General features: G+C 38.2%; 1 protein-coding gene across 5 annotated transcripts in view; it reads right to left on the minus strand.

The window, feature by feature from the left end:
* SOX2 (SRY-box transcription factor 2) overlaps positions 1-18,807 on the minus strand; it is an 808,376-nt gene that overhangs the window by 95,060 nt on the left and 694,509 nt on the right. The window contains exon 2 of one of the 5 annotated variants that reach the window (XR_004299831.1): positions 12,619-13,863. The exons of the other annotated variants lie outside the window; for them this stretch is intronic. The gene's annotated coding sequence lies outside the window, so the exon portion shown is untranslated. Of the gene's footprint in view, positions 1-12,618; positions 13,864-18,807 lie in introns of those variants that run through there. 5 annotated transcript variants of the gene reach the window in all.

An 18,807-nucleotide genomic window follows, 5' to 3' on the forward strand; every position in this document is an offset into this window, starting at 1 on the left:
GTAGGAAAGAAGGGAATGATTTAGAGTAGAGGGTGAGGGGGGAGTGAGAGAAGGAAAAGAGAAATCTCAAAGAGAGGAGTGAAGAAGCCCCTTGTTCTGGTCTGTATTGATCTTATTTAAGCATGGGGAGAGCTGATGAGTCTGATTATTTTAATGACCATGAAATCTATGCATTCATAGAAATAAATGAAGCTATGTAATCACCTTCTAAGTAATATCAAAGAACCATAAGAGGGCTAGGGGGAGGGGCGTCACTGTATAATAGTATTTACATCATACAAGGCACGGCAGGCCAAGGTAAACGACCGGCTGAAGTATCTCTAGGGGGAGAGGAGCCTAAAATTCAATACTTTATGGCCCTGGCCCATCTAAGGCAAGGAAGGATAAGGCACAGAAGCAATAATTGTGTCTATTTTGGTATTTTGGCAAGGGAAATGCTGATGTTCAAGCTTTGTGAGGAGTTTATAAAGCAAGTAAAACTTTGGAAGTGCAACAATACAGAATATACAGACAATGGACAAATAGAGCCAGAGGTTGTTGACCAAGTGAAGGTTATTGTGACAATATGCTTTACATTTGGAATAACAATGAAGACACACTTGGTTCGATCCAAACTATCTTAAATAAAATGACATTTTAATGTAACATTATAAAATTATGTGACTACTTGTGTAAGGGAAGGTACTAAGAATCTGAGACACTGATACTGTCTTGGAAACTAGCAAGAAAGAGAGGACACATCCCGACAAAGATGACTAGCAATATGACATTGATCATTATGAGTTGTAGTTAGCGGATTCCACCGTTATTTGTGATTTCAACGAAGTTCCACACTTCACAAGTTAGCGCAGATAAAAGGAAGAGTCCCAACTCTGGAAACTGACAGACCTGGTTTCCAATCCTACTTCTTCCACTTGTTAGTTCTCTAACTCTGGAAAGATTATGTAATGTCTGTGGGCCTCAGTTTTCTCATCTGCAAAATGGGGTTATCATCATCTGCCTCCTCTGGTTGCTGTGAGGATTAAGTAAGATAATAAATGGAAAGCACCTAGTTGTATTTCGGCAGGTGCCCAATCATAACAGCTATTATAATTAACCCCATTGCTCTAAGTAGGTAACGGAAATTCCTAAGAAAATTATAAACCCCAGGAAAATAAAACCTAATTAAAAAAAATACCCTAAGCCCTTCAAACCATGAGGTTTCTGGTCATGAATTTGTCATTAATCAAATTGCTACAAATGAGTTGCCAGATTAAAAAAAGGACTCTCAGTTAAATCTGAATATCAGATGAACAACAAATATTTTTTAGTATAAGTATGTCCCAAGCAATATCATACTGGAAAATTGTTATCTAAAATTTAAATAGAAATTGAATTTTTTTTTTTTTTTTTGCTAAATCTGGCAACCTAATTGCAAACAGTCAAAACCTGAGTATATTTAATTCCTACTTCCTTTAGCCCAAGTCCCATTGGAGGTCATAGGGAAGGAATCCTTATTTCAGGAAGTTTTTAAAAAAAATATTAATACATGAAATTCATGTTACTAAAATGTTTCAAATATCCAGAACATGACTTGTCGCTATCAGAGGGAAAACAACTGCCCTTTTCCCATTTCACAGTTAACCACGTGGCTTTGGTTTTTAATAATCTCGCACCCACACCATGGCGATGTGCTGCTGTTTCCAGGTTCCCTTGGCCAGCTCTGAACCAGCCACTACCAGACCTGGAACAGTTTTGTTTTGTTTTGCCTTTCCTCTTTCTCCAGTGCAGGGCTCCATGGAAACTGGAGTATGCACACAGACCGGTGGTGCTGACACCGGCCTGACGAATAAGACACCCAAACCGAGATTCTCGGGCTGAAGGAATGGTTCCCCCCAGTAAAGTGATATTATGTCGGCGAGGGGAGATGTACATTCAGGACGTGTGTAGGCCAATGGAGTAAACGTAAAGTGGTATTCTGGACGTGTCTGTGACATTTTGCATGTGCTTCATGAACACTTGGTATTCCTTTGTTATTTCAGGTCTTCTGTGGTGACGGGGTAAAGAACTGATGCAAGAGCGTAAAAAAATTCAGAAACTTAACATCAACGATAAAGTTAATACTTGAAGTGTGAGCTTTGAACTCTTAATTCTGTGAGACACTACCTATGTATGGAGAATGTTAACAAGGGTTTCTGATTTAGCATCGTCAACAAAAGACACCGTACTAAAGTTTGCTTTAACACATGTTTACTTGGCTTGGTGGTAACATGATTGCTAAGACACAGGCTAACATATAAAACTCAGGTATATTATTCGCTGATACGAGAAAGGAAAAAAGGTTTCAAAAATAACTTAAAATGAGGATTTTATTTTAGCGTTTAAGAATATTAAAAAGTTTAAAAGTTGTGGTTCTTGCCTCTCTTAAGCTCCCTTATTCCTCCCTGACACAGAGGTGTTCTCTTAATTTTTAAAAATTTTATGACATCCCAATCTGTATTTAAATGCCACAAATCTCTTGAACAATTTCTGAGCAAATTTTAAGGACTGGTTGGTTTTGAAAACTCTTTGTGGATATTACCGTCCTATCAAAGTCCCTCTTTCATCTAAACTTCGAATTTAAAACAATGTGGCCAGAAAAAATTGTGAAAGCAAACAAAAAGCCAAAAGAACATTAGAACAACACATTTCCCTTTGAAGGGCAGAGAAAAATCATGGGTAATTCAGGGCAGTTGATTTCTAGAGAACTCCAGCTATCAGAATAGAATGACTTTGTTGGGAGTAGCCGCCCGATGGTCCTGGCCATTACATGTCAATCTGTCAAACCAACAAACAAAAACACCACAGGCTTTAGCACAAATGGCATATGACAAATGCAGATGTGCCTCTGAAAAGAATCCTTTGCTTTTTAAACACCTGCAAGAATTCCAAAACAACTGGCAGGCCTTCCACTTGGCTAGAGCCACTCTCCTGACCCTGAGTCCTGAGTGGTAAAGAAAAAATGCCTAGAATGTACAGTATTCCTTTCCCATTTGGAAGAGCGGTGGGGGGCTGATGAGGAACAAGTACAGTGTTGATATCACAATGCCATGCACCTGCTTTGGATGTAAAAAGAAAGAGTTTATTACAGAAACCGTAGCATTTTTTCATCTTCTCATGAAGCAGTGGTGAGCAAATTCAAGTGTGTTTCCCTTGTATTAGGTTGACCCATGAAAAGGGTCTACTGACAATGTTCTCTTTTTTATTCCCCCAACAGGTGTATTGTCTTCCTTTCACAATTAAATTGCTCCCTATGTTTTGGTTTAGGCAGATAAGTAATTTGTAGTAGTTTTGCAAAGTTAGTGTTTCTTAGATGCTTAATTAGCCTAAAAATAAAACTGAGTTTACACTTTTATAGGCTATTTTTTAATTAAAAAAAAAACAAAAAAACAAGCATCCCCCAAATACCTTTCTATTCGATGAACATGTTTACGTCTAAAAAAAAGTATTACCAAAGAAACATAATTCATTCCGAGGGACTATCCCCACTGCGTGCATGTTAGCTGGTTATCTGTTGAAGTATCATCTTTATAAAGCCAGTATTCTAAAAACAATGGCTAACATAAATGTTTGTAAGGTTATCAGTTGGTGGAGGACAATGTCCCTTTAACCCGGCAGTTTTCTTTGCCAGAGTCGCTTGGATATTATTTTCATGTCTTCCTTACTAACAATCTGTTATAATATATATACACAGTTACCACATGGAATCTCTGGGGTTAGTAGTCAAACTATAAATATAGATAGAGCACTACTATGTTATCAGAAAGAATGTCAGCCAGAGCAGGCTGCCCAGGAGCAAATTACAAAGTTTTGGCTCCCAAGAATGAGATGCGTTGTTTGCCCTTGCACGCTGCAGCTGCTGCCCCGCCCCACCCCCCCTTTTTGGTGGTTTATTACACACAAGCTACTAATGAATGGGAGCCGCTGTTTTACAGTACACCACACTTACAGGACTTATCTCTAGGCCTACCACAGATTTGACTGATCAACAGCAGGGCACCGCCATCATAATTCTTCCTAGAAACAGGAGTATAAAAAGGGGTTTGTTGGAGGTTGGCTGGGTCTGCAGAGAATCCTGCCCGCAGGGCTTGCCGATGCCATCACTAGCTGTTATGGTCTTTGGCCTAATAAGGTACAGAAACAAAGATTGTTCACTTATTCAAGAAGACTAAAGCACCAGAATGATGGAAAGTAGAGGCAGCGGGGCACACATCCAAGTGGGATTAAGGCCACAAGTGCAACTTTATAGGCCTGTCTGGGTGGCAGAATACAGATCTGCAGCTGAAAATCCAGTTCAAACATAATTTATTATATGTCATTCATAGTTAGAGGTGGTTGTCATTAGGAGTTAAATCGCTGCACTGTGTCCAACTGATTTTGGTAAGTATTTTTGGAAGCTTCTTATATGTTATCATAACTCGGAAACAGAGGCAGAGAAGGTAAACAGACTGATAAATAAACTGACAGCGCTATCTAAGAAATATATCTGGAAAAAGCCATGGTGCTTCATTTCTTTCCATTCACTGCTTTAAAGTTATATTATGTCCTTCACGTCTCTAAATTTTAGCATTTCTCTTATTGCAGGAAAATATTACAATTTGCATTTCTTAGCCTTCTTCAAACTTTCAGATAAACATCGACAAAATGAATCTACCTATTTCCCAACAAAACAAACACACTACCCCTGTTTTATAAAGAGGAAATTTCAACTTGGGAAAGTCCTTTGCTGCAGGCCTGATGTCTATTGAATGACCTAGCAGAGAATAAAAGTCAGAAGTTAAATCTTCTAGTCTTTTCATCATACTTGTCCAATGTTGGGAGCATAGCAAGACCAGCAACACATATATACACTATATATGAGATTAGAAAAATCTGTCCTCTGTTCTTACATGCCAAGTATTGCTGGAATTAGAAATGTGGGTTTTTGGTTTTTTTTTAAGATTTTATTTTTAAGTAATCTCTACACCCAGCGTGGGGCTCGAACTCACAACCTTGAGATCAAGAGTCGCCCGCTCCACCGACTGAGCCAGCCAGGTGCTCCAAAAACATGGATTATTAAGAGTATTCCCACAATGAACCCTGCACATTTTCTTTTATTTTTTTTAATATTTATTTATTACAGAAAGAGAAAGAGCATGTGTGAGAGTGGGGTGAGAGGCAGAGGGAGAGGATCTCAAGCAGACTCCCCACTGAGCGAGGAGCCTGATGGGGGGTTCGATCCAAGGACTCTGAGATCACGATGTGAGCCGAAATCAAGAGTCAGATGCTTAACCGACTGAGCCACCCAGGCACCACCCTGCACATTTTCAAGTCACTGTACCATAGTATCTTGTTTCAGAGAGAGAGGACTATACTTGGCTGAGGCTCCATTGTATTATAAATGGACCGAATGTTCTAAGATCACAATAACTTAAAACCGATTTAATTAGGGGCACCTGAGTGGATCAGTCGGTTAGGCATTGGACTCCTGATTTCAGTTTGGGTCATGATCTCAGGGTTGTGGGATCGTGGAGCCTGCTTGAAATTCTCTCTCTCCGTCTCCCTTTGCCCCTGCCCCCCCCCACACCCACTCGCGTGTTCTCTCTAAAAAAAATCAATTTCATTGATTGGCTTCATATAAAAGCCATTGAATGGCTTTTATATGTATTTGTATTAATGTATTAATGAAGTTGGATTACCTTAATATTGTTTGTAGAGTTTGGGCATAGCGGGGCACAGGTATCATCAGCCTTAATAGAATCAGCATTGATGGATGTATACCATCTGGGAAGACTAGAAGTCAAATGCGGCAGTTTTTCAAATAATATTCTCCCCAAACAGTCAAATAGCAAGTCATCCTCTCTATTCCACTCCCACCATCATGTTTTATTTATCCTGATTTCAAGCCATTTAAACATTTAAGATTGGTGTCATAAATTTAATATTCTCTTTAGTACCAAGGACATTGCCAGGCTTACTATTTTATTTAATCTTCTAACACATTCCTTTATATCTCCCTACTCCTACCCACTTTGGCAGCACATTAACTTGTGGTTGCCTTGTGCTGATTTCAGAAAGAAATGTCTTCTTTTTTTTTAATGTCTTCTTAAAACATTTAAAACCTCTTAAAACCACTGTATTTGTGAAGCTATTCTTGGTCACATGGGAAAATTTGAGGTAAGAGAGTGTGCAACTGTGTTAAACAAGCTCTCCTCTGAACTCTGCTACTTACTAGCTACATGGCCTGATGCAATTTACCAAACTTCCCTGAGCCTCATTTTGATCATTTATAAAATGGGGGTGTATTATATGCCCACCCCTTCTGCATCCCTTGTTTTATTTTCAAGGATAAGTTATTAGCAGTTGCTTTGAAGCAGAAACACATGGAAATAGCCTAAATGACCATCCACAGGAGAATGGTAAAAGAAATTCTGACCCCACCCTCCTGCAGCAGTTACAAAGAGTGAACAGATATCCACGTTATAAGTCTGTTCTCGTTGACATACTATGAAGTGAGAAAATACACATAATAAAATTTCATTTGTTAAAAAAACTTAGCATATATGTGTACTGAATAAGAGTAGCTAACTCTGGGGGCCTGGGTGGCTCAGTTGGTTAAGCGTCTGCCTTCAGCTTGGGTCGTGATCCCAGGGTCCCGGGATCGAGTCCCACATCGGGCTCCCTGGTCAGCAGGGAGTCTGTTTCGCCTTCTACCCCTCCTCTCTGCTTGTTTCTCTCTCTCTCTCTCTCTCTCTCATGTTCACTCTCTCAAATAAATAAAATCTTTAAAAAAAAAAAAAGAGTAGCTAACCCTTATAAAATGCTTAGTATGTAGCAAGCACGGTTGTAAACAATCCACATAGAATTTCACTTAAATCCTTACAGTAACCCAATGAGATAGGACTGCTGTCATCCCCGCTTTTACAGATGAGAAAACTGAGATCATGTATGTAGTAGGTTGTAGAGCTGGGACTCAAACTTTGTCTAGATCCAGAGTCTATGTACTTAACTGCTATCATCTATCGAAAGATCAATCAATCATCTATCTACCTATCATCTAGCCACCATCTGTCTACCTATCTTTCCATACATGCATTCACATATACATCTTTTTATCTGAGAGCTAGAAGGATACATGCTTCCAGAGAAGTGACAACAGGTACTTTTACCAATTCTACAAACCACTTTCACTTCTGCTTCTGTAAACTTTTATATTGTTTGCAGTGCCGTAGTCAAGTTTAGAATTATGGTACTGGGGATAGCTGATATACAGCTATGGTAAATATAAAGGAAAAGCTTTGCAAACAAGTGGTCCTTAAGTGGGTACTGCAATGTCAATAATTTGCTTTAGGTGGAGCCTTAAATATGAATATTGTTTGTATCTTTGAGGGCAAGAGATATAACACCTTTTCCTTTTCCTTTTAACACCTTTCTCTTTCAGTAGCGCCTATGTAGCGCCTTGTCCCTCAGGAGCACTCAAAAGCTTTATGTATTGACTGAAAGGAGACTGTAAGTGAAAGACTTTTGTTAGGACGGGGCTATAGTTTGAGGCTATGTAGTAGAGCAAAGTTAAATTGAAATTAAATATATGGTTCTGGACAATTAACCAGTGCTTTATCCAACTTGATTAACCAGCCACATACAAGAACGGGTGTTTCTTTTACCCTTGAGAACCCTTGCATCCATCCATAGTATTTGCCTCACATTTCATTCTAATTTGATGTTCGATACATTTCAATCCATTTCCCCTGTAAAATATTCCTTGGGCCTGATTTCAAAGCCTTAGATCTAGGATTTAGTCTCTACTGGACTTGAGATTTCTTATCGGGAAGATTGACAGTTAACAACATTCTATTCCTAGACTCTTGCATGTTACATCACCAAAAACATTTGTATTAGTTTACTATTTTGATTATTACAGGATGATTCTGATGTTTCTAGAATGTATGCAGTGTGCCTTTATTCCCTGCTTCTTTGCCTTTTAGTATTTTTTTATTGAAGATTCTGAGGTTGTTCATACAATTGCTGATACTTCCTGATTGCAAGATATCTCTGTGGGCTTTTAAACATATTTAAATATATTTCTAAACTTTCATTCACTTGCATAAGCATGAATGTACGGCTTCTGAATGCAGAATTAAAAAAATGATTTTTTTCTTAGGCTGAAGAGTCATTCATTTAAAAATACATTTTAAGATTCAGTGTTTATTTGTAACTCTATAATGGAACGCTGGAAGAAGTGACATATAAGAAGTGACCCACCAAATATCTTTGAAAAATGATAACTGATTTTCCATAAGAGTCTTCATTTTGATATTTGATGTTATTTTGCAAATATGAGAAATAGATATCCAGATGAGGATACTGAGGGTCACAGAGGCACCCAGATCCAGGAATAATCTGGTGTGAGAAGCACTAGATTTCTCATCCTTATTCTTTTTCACTGAATTTTTTTTTTTTTTTTTTTTTAGATTTTTTATTTATTCATTTGAGACACAGAGATACAGAGAGAGAGAGAGCATGAGCAGGGAGAGAGGCAGAGAGAGAGGGAGAAGCAGGCTCCCTGCTGAGCCAGGAGCCCAATGCGGGGCTCGATCCCAGGACCCTGAAATCATGACCTGAGCCGAAGGCAGATGCCTAACCATCTGAGCCACCCAGGCGCCCCATCTTTTTCACTGAATTTTAACTCTCTTTAAAAGAAATGGTTTTATAACTGGTAAAATGTTGTCATGGCACTTATGAGGACTTTGTTTCCTGGGCGAATAAACCTATAAATCAACCTATTAAAATAGATAATATTCAGCCTCATTTTATGTTATTCTAGAAACCTTATCTTAAATCCATTAAATAATTTTCTATGGTACCCTGGTACAATCTCGCTCCTCTACCTTTCCCCTCCACCTGGAATATGGCCCAGCCCCATGTCTTTCTACCATAGCCCTACCTATTCTTCAATCCCCATTTTCTCCAACAAGCTTCTCTAGGCTACTCTGTATTTTCATAGCTGTTTGTTCATACCTTTACCATAGCTTATCCTGAAAAGACATTTGTGCACATGCCAATTTCTCTTTCAAAGATAGCTGGGCCCAAATCTTGAGATTTTTTGTACTTTCTGGTTCCAATCCCTACTTTTTTCTTATTTTTTTAAGAGTTTATTTTTGAGGCACTCGGGTAGCTCAGTCAGTTGGGTGGCCAAGTCTTGATTTTGGCTCAGGTCATGATCTCAGGGTTCTGGGATCCATGTTCAGGGGGGAGTCTGCTTGAGGATTCTTTCTCCCTCTGCCCCTCCCTCTGCCCCTCCCCCTGCTCCAGTGCTCTCTCTCTCTCTAAAATAAATAGGTAAATCTTTTTTTGAAAAGTTTATTTTTAGGGGTAACTGGGTAGCTCAGTCGTTAAGCATCTGCCTTCAGCTCAGGTCATGAACCCAGAGTCCTGGGATTGAGCCCTGCATCAGGCTCCCTGCTTGGTGGGAAGCCTGTTTCTCCCTCTCCCTCTCCCCCTTCTTGTGTTCCCTCTCTTGCTCTCTCTCTCTGTCAAATAAATAAATAAAATCTTAAAAAAAAAAAAAGTTTATTTTTAAGTATCCCCTATACCCAACGTGGGGCTCTAACGTAAAACCCCAAGATCAAGAGTCACATGCTTTACTCATAATAATGAATTGTATCCATCAGCTCTCAAACAAGTGAGATATATTTACAATACTGAGAGAGAGGGACAAATCTGATATTATAGAAATTAATCCTCAAACAGCTGACTGAATTTTTCACTATGCATTGTGATTTTTCTACTACACAGTTATATACTTTTGCTTCCCTAAGAATATAGAACCTTTTTATGCCTGGTTGACTTACTTAAAAATGTCACTAGAAAAAATTCTTGTACCATTTAAAATAACATCTTATTTTGCCAAAATTATATGGATCTGTCCAGGCTGATAACAACTTCAGGGGTGGGGGAGAAAGGGGGAGAGAGAGAGAAGAAAGAAGGAAGGAGAGAAAGAAAGAAGAAAGAAAGAAGAAAGAAAGAAAGAAAGAAAGAAAGAAAGAAAGAAAGAAAGAAGAAAGAAAGAAAGAAAGAAAAAGAAAGAAAGAAAGAAAGAAAGAGAAAGAAAGGAGGGAAGGAGGGAGGAGGGAAGGAGGAAGGAAACACACCTTTGCTACCACAGTATATTGGACAGGGATGACTTAAAAGAATAATGAGGAATCTCTGATCTTTATTTATGCTTTTCTTTTTTTTTAAATTTTATTTATTTATTTGACAGAGAGAGAGAGACAGCGAGAGCAGGAACACAAGCAGGAAGCAGGGGGAGTCGGAGAGGGAGAAGCAGGCTTCCCACGGAGCAGGGAGCCTGATGCAGGGCTTGATCCCAGGACCCTGGGATCATGACCTGAGCCGAAGGCAGACGCCCAACGGCTGAGCCACCCAGGCGCCCCTATTTATGCTTTTCAATGTTTTCCATGGTGCTTCTATGTACTTACATATAAATATGACAAAATTTCTTTTCAGATTCCTAAAATAATTCTCCTCCTCCTTCATCTTCTTCTTTTGCAACATGAGAAATTTACCTGAAAACTACCTGATAGCTTAAATGACTTAGAAAGACTATATCAAGACAGCACAAGAGGAAAACTGCCAGAATCTATAACATTAAAAGTTGATCCCTCAGGATTGAATTTTTGTTGTCAGAGAACTATTGATATTATACTTCATGGTTCTCTGACTTGTTATAAGTTTAACTGAAGTAAATGTTTTCTTGTGCAGCATATCAGTTTGGCATCAGATTGCATTAGATAAGCCCCTTAAGGCCCAAGGTGCTCTACATTTTAAAACAAAATTACCTAAAAACCAAGGAGTAACACAAGGAGGGGGAGGAAAGAAAAAAGGGAAAGAGGGAGGAGAGAGAAAAGAAGACAAGAAGGAAAGGAGGGAGGGAGCAAGGAAGGGAGGAGAGGTAGGAGGAAGGAAACCTGTTTTGGACAATGACAGATGTTAAAGACACACATGAACAAACTAAATGAAATTGGTAATATAATAAGAAAAAAATTGCAAAAGGCATCTAAACAAACATATTAGTGCTAATATGAGAGTCCTTATTTTGTCATTTCTTAATTTGAGAATTAGTAGAGAAGATAATCAAAGCTTGAATTTGGAGGCTTGAGCATCTACCTCCAAGTCAAAATGAATAATCTTTGGTCTAATGTCACGTTTTAATTGACAAACCTTAGTACAAGAAAGGTTATCATATATGTCATTATTGATACAAACTGACAAACGCAACATCCAGCTAGAACAGTTGCTTTTCCTTTTCTGGATACTTTTTAATTTTATCTAATCCCAAAAAGCCTAACTGGATTTGTCTGGCTGCCCGCATAATTTAAGGACAAAAACCTTCATTTAAGTATATATAAAATGACTAATTTAAGTGCATACAATTTAAGAAATAAACAAATAATTTCCATATTAACATCCACACTGCCTTCATTACATAATTAAAACAATGTAATTAAAAACCTCCTTAAGAAGAATCACATGGCAGTATCCTTTTGTATTTCTTGATTTCTGTTTGTTCAGATAGATTATATCAATAGCAAGTTAACTAAACATTTTCTTTATTATTTCTAGAGTATTTTGCAAACTTTTTTTTTTTTAACATGGAAAGTAAAAACCAAAGAGAAACAAAAGTAGTCCTATACAACTTTGTTTATCCAACTTGCTAAGATGTTAAAAGATACCAGTCTATAAAAACTAGAAGGGCAGAGGCTGGGGAGTAAGGGAATTAGGAAGAGGTTGGTAAAAGGGTAGAAACTTTCAGCTACCAGATGAATACTGTCTGAGGATCTAATGGTTAACGTGGCGACTGTAATTGATAACACAGTAATGAATAATTGAAATTTGCTAAGAGAGTAAAACTTAGGGACGCCTGGTGGCTCAGTCAGTTAGGGTTAAGCATCTGCCTTCGGCTCAGGTCATGATCCCAGAGTCCTGGGATCGAGCCCCGCATCGGGCTCCCTGCTCAGCGGGGAGCCTAGCGGGGAGCCTGCTTCTCCCTCTGCCTGCCGCTCCCCCTGTTGTGCTCTCTCTCCCTCTGACAAATAATAAATAAATCTTTTTTTTCTTTTTTTTAAAGAGAGAGAAAAACTTAAATGTTCTTACCAAAAAAGAAAAGACAAACGTGAGGTGATAGATATGTTAATTAAGCAGATAGGAGGAATACTTTCACAATGTTTATGTTTATCAAATCATCAGGATATATGCTTTAAATATCTTCCAGTTTTGTCGATTTTATCTCAATGAAACTGAAAAAGAAGGGAACCTCACTTATAACACTCTAGAACTTGATCAATGCCATGCTAGCCAGTACTTCATAGGCAGAACGTGTTTCTAAAGGCTTATTTGTTGTTACGTGCTATTTTGAAACAATTTATGGTTTTCAAGGACATTTTAAAAAATTCCAGGCAGTTACTAGTTTATATAGGGTTGCCCATGTTTGGCTTTTAGAAATTAAGACTGTCTCCTCTGAAAGACTATTGATACGCACACATATGCATGTGCGTGCACACACGAGGGAAAACGCTAAATCATGACATGTATTTTTAAGTGAATAGAATTTTTTTTCGATCAGGTCCTTTAACTTCTGTATCTGTGAAATATAAAAACTTTGCTCCTTCATACAAAATCTTGATTTTCAGGGATGTAGAACACAAAAGGAATTTAAATGCCTATTGCTACAGGTTAATCACTTAAAACAGAAGCTATAAAATCTGAGTGGGTATCCCAGTTCTTCCATTTATCAGCTGGATCACAGTGTACAAGTGACTCAGCTTCCTCCTTGGTAAAATGAGATTAGTGTTATGTGTTTATATCATAACAGTCTTCTAAGGATCAAACAAAATTATGAATTGAGAAGTGTTCTGTAAGCTGTAGGGCATTAAACAAATTTAAGATGTTTTTAAATAATAATTTTATCTAATTGAGAAATTTTGATTTATGCCAGATAGTATTCCTAACAGAGAGTCTGATATCTAAGCACAGGTCCCACTTTGGAACCATATATTTAATCAATAGGAAGTCGAGTGTCTTTCTGCTCACTTCTCTGACAGATTAGCAACCTGTAAGAAAAAGATCTACAGTCAGAGTCATGCTGTATTAGGTGGACAGTGTAATCACTAGGACAATTCTTAATACAAAGAAAGTGGAAACATGAGTCTGAAGAGGGGAAATATCAAAGGTACTCTTTATCAAGAGTGAAACTTTGAAATCCATCTATTTAAGATTAATCACTATTCTTTTAGTTAAGCTGTTGTCATCTCTAACTTTTCCTGAGTAGAAAATAATCTACACTTCCAACTAAGTTATTCATGGTCCAATTTGTTCTCAGAATACTATAATAGGCTTTGTGAAGATAAGTTTTATAATAGGGATTTAACATAGTGAGAAGCCAAGACACAGAGGCCTTCAAACACAAAGAGTATATATGTGTATAAATTGCTCATCCCCTCCCCCTCTTCTTCCCCTCCCCCTTGTCCCCTCTCCCAAAAGGACACTCACCCCTACTTAAAATCTAATTTTTACAAAGGATTCAGATGAAATGCCAGCTCAACAACTTCACAGTACAATTGGTTTAGCTACTGCAGTGTTGCTTGGGAGCTATTTTCAACAGTGTTGGGGAAAGAGGGAAACTTCAAGTAAAGCACCCCCAGAAGAAGGAATGCTGGGAAGGGTTTTAGGAAAGAGAAACGTTCAAAATCTTCCCTCTTGGCAGCTCCGTCTTGCTTGATGACCACATTTACATACTGAGTTCACAGGCTAGAACTCTCAAAGAGAACTCTACTTTCCTGGAGAAAATAAAACTTTCAGGGTGGCATCCTGGAAAAAAAAAAAAAAAAGGAGGAAAAAGAAAGAATCACTGATGATTTATATACATTATTTTTTTTTTTCAAGCTTTTGGTATCTTAAACTGTTGAAAATACAGAGTTAATTCAGAGACACTATTAATTTATTGGTTTTTCCCCTTTTGTGCTTTAAGAGCTAACCTTCCATATTTACAATTTTTAATCTCATTTGGATCCAAATAGGTATATTGGCTCTTTGTTTTACAAAGTAACAAGGTACTTGGCCTGCGGTGCAGGTGTGTCTTCATTCTAAGGTTCCTAATTTTCCCATTTTAAACATATCAAGACACACACACACACATAATTTAGTATTTAAAATCCGAGAAACTCTCTATTAATGTATTTTAATAACTAGCTTCTCTTTCTGTATATGTTACATCTCTGCTGTGCCTATTTCATTGCAAGTCAGGCTATCTTATTTGCATATTTGTAACAAAGTATATAAAAGGAGAAAGATGCCTGGTTTGAGGATTTATATTCAAAACTTTCCTTAGATTAAGAAAATCCTACAAATCACATAAAAATTATGTAACAAATATCTATTTTAAATTTTTCTTTACAAAGAAAGATTTCTTAAGTTGCTTTTTAATGTGCTTTTAACGATTTCTAGCACTCACACCTCCTTACTTGCTTTCCAAACTGTTTACACTGTCCCCAATAACACTCAGCAGAAAGCTGTCATTCCTGGCTAAATCCTTACTTAGCGTGGATGCTATGCTTCCGTGAGACAGGGTCAGGGGGTCAAAATAGATTTTGGAGGCCACCTGGAGAGTCCAGGCCATGAACTGACTCAAAAAATTTATATCAGAGCCGGAATAGTCCACCTCCCAGGGTCAGATCTGGCCTGACACTCCAACTACAGGCTGGGGCATGCTAGACAGAGCTCCGAGAGAGGCCAGAGTGGTTGACCCTGCTAGCTGACCTCTTCAAACTTCAGGAGAATTTTTTTGGCAGTTACCACGGTGACTGGGTACTCTAAAAGCTTATCCTTCTTACTGAAAGGAGGAAAAAAAATTAGGAAAAAATATGTTAAAACCTACCTTGCAGAGATGCCTCTCACAGTTAAAGTTTAAAAAAAAATTGAGGGAGTTCTAAATTGTGTATGCCTTTGATATTAATTTCTACTGCTGTCCTAAAGAAATTGGAATTTCTAAGGTCTTTCAAGCCGCAAAATTCACATTTGGAATAGATACTGCCTTTTTTTTTTTTTTCCTTTCCAATAGCTGACAATTTGAATAATGTATTAAAATACTTTTTAAACAACGTAATTTACTTGGAATATCTAATAACTCTCTGCTTTTCTTTGAGAATAATCAGCTTTGAAATAAGACCCATCATAAATGCTAATCTATTAGGGAAAAAAATACTGTAACTAAATAATCATTTTTGCCTCAAAAATAAACTCAATATTTTTTTTCCTGAAAGAAAAGTGTCCATTTTTGCTTAACTTGAAATAGTAAAGTTAGAAGAAAAGCAAGGGGCTATTATTATTATTATATATTCTATCTTTTACCAAGTGACTTGTGTACATGAAAAACAACATCGCAAAAATAATTTACTATAACAAAAGAATGCAGGGAGGAAAAAATGCAATGTGTACTTTATTTTAGAGCCATGCACATTAAAGCTAAAAAAGCCATAGCATATTCGTCCACGTTATTATCAAATGCTAACTTGTCCTAAAGTTCCACAACAATAGAAAGACTTATAAATTAAAATTTAATTCCCCATGGGGTAAACCTATACACATTTTAAGACTTTACTAGTTGCTTTTTGGTGACAGATTGTAATACAAAATACTTTAAAATGGCTCCTATATGTGACTTGAAATTAGATGAGAATTGTAATAACTTGGATAATATTCTCCGATCATAATAATACTTGCTTTTAAAAATACCTATGTACTATACAATGATTTTTTGTAAAGCAAAACCAGTGACTCTTAGTGTTGCTGCTGCTCCGGCCCTCCCTTAATTTTCCCATCTACCTTGTACATGACTGAGGTCCTAGATGCCTTGAAAGGGCTTTCTCCAGCATCTGGGTGCTGGGTGTGTGTGTGTGTGTGTGTGTGTGTGTGTGTGTGTGAGTGTGTGAGCATGAGCGTGCACAAATGATGAAGCAAGGGTGAGCGGGAGAGTGGATTTGCATTTTAAAAAGCAGTGGCTATATAACAAAACAATGTCTTTGGCCTAAATATTATTTCTCATCTTGACTCTAAGCCAAGAAAAAAAAATGATGAATTATAGAAATGTAGTAACTGACACTCCAAAAATGAATACTGATTCACTTCAAATTTCAGAGGTATGTTCTAACCTAATCTTGAATGTTCATTTTGCTGTGACCTATTTTCCCTATTCTGTAATCACCACTAAATTCTTAGAACAGACTGGACATAAAGGCAAGGATCTGTTAATTAATCTTAATTTTTAAGAAACAAAATATAATTCAGGATATAATTTCCTTTCTTGCCTTGTTCTCAAAACAGCTAGTAAAAGGGCAGATCAGAGACTATTTTGACGAGGTGATTTTGCCATGTGATCCAATTGCACTTTGCTAAAACACAGGTCTTTCAACTAGATGGCGTGGTTCTTGCCATCGGAAAGTGGGCAACCAGGTTGGTGAGTCACCACAACTGTGGTACCAGCTCATTCTCTATGATGAGCTCAAATTGTCCTTCCCAGTTGGGAACTCTTGGCAAGCTTCCCTAAAGACCCGGAGGCTGGCAAAGTATGAGGAACTCTCCAACAGGAAATGAGGTCCTCCTCAGGTTTTGAAAAGAGATGATAGAAAGTCTTAAAATGAGGCAAGCCAGACCAGAATCTCCTAAACCACAAGCCTTATCTTGAGCGAAACATTATTTCTAAGTTGGATCTGAAAAGGAAAAGAAGTTTAAGTGTAACACAATGGTTCATTTGTATGCGAGAAAACAATGCCAAGTCTCTTAGCTTGATTTCCTCTAGTCAAATTTAGGATCTTTTAGGAAAAAAACAAAAATCATTTGTCAATCTTCTGTATAAACTTTTACTGAAAAGATGATGAAATAGATAGTTTATTCAGTAACTCATAGACCTGGATCTTTTCTTAGGTTGAAAGTTCACAAGTGTGTTACAGGACTACAGAATCTAGGGACTAAGAGGGTCCTAAGAGATGACCTAGTCCTAGCTTTTTACTTTCTATATGTGAAATCTGAAGCCCCAAACCACGAACTGCCGTGCATACCAACTATTAGTTACATGCCTAAACTGGGACCTAGATCCTACTTGGCATGTCCAGCCTAGTGTGTTCTCTACTACAATATGTGGCTCCTTCACGGCGGAAAAGAATATTGTTAGTCCACACCAACAGACATATTCAAAGCCTCGGGGATACAGTTAATCTGAGACCATGGTATAAAATGATTGTAAAAGTCATTCATGTTGCACTTTCAGGAAACAACTTTAGATATCACGTGAGCAGAAATTCTACAAAATCAGGTAGTAAAGCAATAAAATAATACGTTTTATAGGAAGCTTCAAAGTTCTTAGGGACTCCTGTCTGATGGTAACAAGGGCATGTTGTTAATATTATTTCTCCAGCTAATTGTTTTTATTGATTTGTTATGGCTCGTAAGCACTGATTGATTTTCTTTGAATTGGTACAGAGCTCCACTCTGCCAGGTCTGTAATTAAAGACCAAGAAGCAGGGCTTTGGGTATCAGCCTATCTAGGTTTCCAGTGGTATGAAAGAATCTGTCCAAAACATCATAGACCGTATAAGATACCCCGGCTGCCAGTCTGGAAAGGGCTTAATCTGGTCTTTCTTTAACATTTCTCTAATTTACTTCAGTTTTAACTTGTATCTATTAGGATCAGTAGATCCTGAAAATTAAATAAATAGAAGCCTATAGGAAAATGTGGAATTCATTGCTGATACCCCAAACTGCCACTTTGTAGCTGCATCCAGTTGTAACACTTATTCTCCATATCATGTATTTTCAGCACTGCCCCCAAATTCTCCTGTTAACTTGTCATGGCATTTGTGAGATCATGATTTAATTCTGAGAATTTGGCTCCGGGCCCCAGAGGAAAAAAGAGCAAGGGATAAAAATTTAAGGGAAGGAGAAAAAGTACCAGGTATGCTGAGGAGCCAATGGTTTCATAGGAAAGAAAGCTGGTATTTAGGAAGATGGTCATACGTGATTAAGAGGTGAAGGCAATAGGAGTCAGGTACTTAACTCCCACCTAGAATTTCAAAGAAATGCTGTATTCTTTCCATCCATTCCAATGGGGGGCATCTTTGGTACTAATCGCAGGGAACGAAAAACACTACTCTGAGGTTGGGTCTGAACAATGTTTGTTTGGCAACTCTCAGTCAAAGCTCCAGAAGAAGCTCAGCCACCCCACTTTGCCCATGCGCATCTATTGTTCTGTTTCTCAAAACACTTTAGAAAGCCTCCTCTTGACCCAGAAGCTGACTTCTCCACCCAAAGGAGAAAGAGCTGTTAAAGGAAGCTTTTTGACAGAAGGGAACTTGCTGATATAGAAATATTTTCCCTTTTGGAATCAAGGCTGAGAGGCCAGCGAGCTGAGCGGGCAGAAGAAAGTCAGTGAGGAGTTGGAAGATTAAAGAGTGAGAACTTTCCACTTGGTTCTGAGCTCCACCCCCAGGACCAGACTGGCTGTGCTCCAGGGGCAATGTGGATGACAAAAATGCTAGTTGCCTTCCCCAGCTTCTTAACCTGCCTTTACACTTTCCCAGAACTGTTCCTTCCATCCAAGTGGGCACAGCAGTCCGGCCCGGACACGATGCCCTGAACTGCTCCTGGGAGCGGGCTCTGAAGCAACTTTGCCCAGGGCCTGCCTGCTCCCAGGACGGGGCCATGTGAAAAAAGCCCTACTCTTTTGGCATCTTTCATAGGCTCCTTGGGAAATTGTTAAAG

This window comes from Phoca vitulina, unplaced genomic scaffold (assembly GCF_004348235.1).
Source record: "Phoca vitulina isolate PV1807 unplaced genomic scaffold, GSC_HSeal_1.0 scaffold8, whole genome shotgun sequence".
Taxonomy (NCBI): domain Eukaryota; kingdom Metazoa; phylum Chordata; class Mammalia; order Carnivora; family Phocidae; genus Phoca; species Phoca vitulina.